This window comes from Taudactylus pleione, unplaced genomic scaffold (genome assembly GCF_031769625.1).
Source record: "Taudactylus pleione unplaced genomic scaffold, aTauple2 ptg000597l, whole genome shotgun sequence".
In the NCBI taxonomy this organism is placed as follows: domain Eukaryota; kingdom Metazoa; phylum Chordata; class Amphibia; order Anura; family Myobatrachidae; genus Taudactylus; species Taudactylus pleione.
In genome coordinates this window covers 657,313-661,525 of record NW_028284999.1, presented here as the reverse complement: position 1 = coordinate 661,525, position 4,213 = coordinate 657,313, and positions in this window count along the sequence as shown.

Below are 4,213 nucleotides of genomic sequence, written 5' to 3'. Positions count from 1 at the left end.
AGTACTAACTATAATACCCTAACCCCATATACTCCTATCATTACTAACTACTAGTACTAATTATAATACCCTAACCCCATATTCTCCTATCATTACTTACTACTAGTACTAACTATAATACCCTATCCCCATATCCTCCTATCATTACTTACTACTAGTACTAACTATAATACCCTAATCCCATATACTCCTATCATTACGTACTACTAGTACTAACTATAATACCCTAATCCCATATACTATCATTACTTACTATTTGTACTAACTATAATACCTTAACCCCTATATACGCCTATCATTACTTACTACTACTACTAACTATAATACCCTAACCCCATATCCTCCTATCATTACTTACTACTAGTACTAACTATAATACCCTAACCCCATATTCTCCTATCATTACTTACTACTAGTACTAATTATAATACCCTAATCCCATATCCTCCTATCATTACTTACTACTAGTACTAACTATAATACCCTAATCCCATATCCTCCTATCATTACTTACTACTAGTACTAACTATAATACCCTAATCCCATATCCTCCTATCACTACTTACTACTAGTACTAACTATAATACCCTAACCCCTATATACTCCTATCATTACTTACTACTAGTACTAACTGTAATACCCTAACCCCCATATCCTCCTATCATTACTTACTATTAGTACTAACTATAATACCCTAACCCCATATTCTCCTATCAATACTTACTACTAGTACTAATTATAATACCCTAATCCCATATCCTCCTATCATTACTTACAACTAGTACTAACTATAATACCCTAATCCCATGTTCTATCATTACTTACTACTAGTACTAACTATAATACCCTACCCCCATATTCTCCTATCATTACTTACTACTAGTACTAATTATAATACCCTAATCCCATATCCTCCTATCATTACTTACTACTACTACTAACTATAATACCCTAATCCCATATCCTCCTATCATTACTTACTACTAGTACTAATTATAATACCCTAACCCATATCCTCCTATCATTACTTACTACTAGTACTAACTGTAATACCCTAATCCCATATCCTCCTATCACTACTTACTACTAGTACTAACTATAATACCCTAACCCCTATATACTCCTATCATTACTGACTACTAGTACTAACTATAATACCCTAACCCCATATACTCCTATCATTACTTACTACTAGTACTAACTATAATACCCTATCCCCATATACGTCTATCATTACTTACTACTAGTACTAACTATAATACCCTAATCCCATATCCTCCTATCATTACTTATTGCTAGTCCTAACTATAATACCCTAATCCCATATCTACCTATCATTACTTACTACGAGTACTAACTATAATACCCTAATCCCATATCCTCCTATCATTACTTACTACCAGTACTAACTTTAATACCCTACCCCCATATCCTCCTATCATTACTTACTACTAGTACTAACTATAATACCCTACCACCATATCCTCCTATCATTACTTACTACAAGTACTAACTATAATACCCTAACCCCATATTCTCCTATCATTACTTACTACTACTACTAACTGTAATACCCTAATCCCATATCCTCCTATCATTACTTACTACTAGTACTAACTATAATACCCTAATCCCATATCCTCCTATCATTACTTACTTCTAGTCCTAACTATAATACCCTAATCCCATATCTACCTATCATTACTTACTACTAGTACTAACTATAATACCCTAACCCCATATCCTCCTATCATTACTTACTACTAGTACTAACTGTAATACCCTACCCCCATATACTCCTATCATTACTTACTACTAGTACTAACTATAATACCCTAACCTCATACTCCTATCATTACTTACTACTAGTACTAACTATAATACCCTAACCCCATATACTCCTATCATTACTTACTACTAGTACTAACTATAATAACCTAACCCCATATCCTCCTATCATTACTTACTACTAGTACTAACTATAATACCCTAACCCCATATACTCCTATCATTACTTACTACTACTAATTATAATACCCTAACCCCATATTCTCCTATCATTACTTACTACTAGTACTAACTATAATACCCTATCCCCATATCCTCCTATCATTACTTACTACTAGTACTAACTGTAATACCCTAACCCCCATATCCTCCTATCATTACTTTCTACTAGTACTAACTATAATACCCTAACCCCATATACTCCTATCATTACTTACTACTAGTACTAACTATAATACCCTATTCCCATATACTCCTATCATTACTTACTACTAGTACTAACTATAATACCCTAATCCCATATACTCCTATCATTACGTACTATTAGTACTAACTATAATACCCTAATCCCATTTACTATCATTACTTACTATTTGTACTAACTATAATACCCTAACCCCTATATACGCCTATCATTACTTACTACTAGTACTAACTATAATACCCTAACCCCATATCCTCCTATCATTACTTACTACTAGTACTAACTATAATACCCTAACCCCATATTCTCCTATCTTTACTTACTACTAGAACTAATTATAATACCCTAATCCCATATCCTCCTATCATTACTTACTGCTAGTACTAACTATAATACCCTAATTCCATATCCTCCTATCACTACTTACTACTAGTACTAACTATAATACCCTAACCCCTATATACTCCTATCATTACTTACTACTAGTACTAACTGTAATACACTAACCCCCATTTCCTCCAATCATTACTTACTACTAGTACTAACTATAATACCCTAACCCCATATTCTCCTATCATTACTTACTACTAGTACTAATTATAATACCCTAATCCCATATCCTCCTAAAATTACTTACTACTAGTACTAACTATAATACCCTAATCCCATATTCTCCTATCATTTCTTACTACTAGTACTAACTATAAAACCCTACCCCCATATTCTCCTATCATTACTTACTACTAGTACTAATTATAATACCCTAATCCCATATCCTCCTATCATTACTTACTACTAGTACTAACTATAATACCCTAATCCCATATACTCCTATCATTACTTACTTATAGTTCTAACTGTAATACCCTAACCCCCATATACTCCTATCATTACTTACTGCTAGTACTAACTATAATACTCTAATCCCATATCCTCCTATCATTACTTACTACTAGTACTAACTATAATACCCTAACCCCATATACTCCTATCATTACTTACTACTAGTACTAACTATAATACCCTATCCCCATATACTCCTATCTTTACTTACTACTAGTACTAACTATAATACCCTAACCCCTATATACTCCTATCATTACTTACTACTACTACTAACTATAATACCCTAACCCCATATCCTCCTATCATTACTTACTACTAGTACTAACTATAATACCCTAACCCCATATTCTCCTATCATTACTTACTACTAGTACTAATTATAATACCCTAATCCCATATCCTCCTATCATTACTTACTACTAGTACTAACTATAATACCCTAACCCCTATATACTCCTATCATTACTTACTACTAGTACTAACTATAATACCCTAATCCCATATCCTCCTATCACTACTTACTTCTAGTACTAACTATAATACCCTAACCCCTATTTACTCCTATCATTACTTACTACTAGTACTAACTGTAATACCCTAACCCCCATATCCTCCTATCATTACTTACTACTAGTACTAACTATAATACCCTAACCCCATATTCTCCTATCATTACTTACTACTAGTACTAATTATAATACCCTAATCCCATATCCTCCTATCATTACTTACTACTACTACTAACTATAATACCCTAATCCCATATCCTCCTATCATTACTTACTACTAGTACTAATTATAATACCCTAACCCCATATCCTCCTATCATTACTTACTACTAGTACTAACTATAATACCCTAATCCCATATCCTCCTATCATTACTTACTACTAGTACTAATTATAATACCCTAACCCCATATCCTCCTATCATTACTTACTACTAGTACTAACTATAATACCCTAATCCCATATTCTCCTATCACTACTTACTACTAGTACTAACTATAATACCCTAACCCCTATATACTCCTATCATTACTTACTACTAGTACTAACTATAATACCCTAACCCCATATACTCCTATCATTACTTACTACTAGTACTAACTATAATACCCTATCCCCATATACTCCTATCATTACTTACTACTAG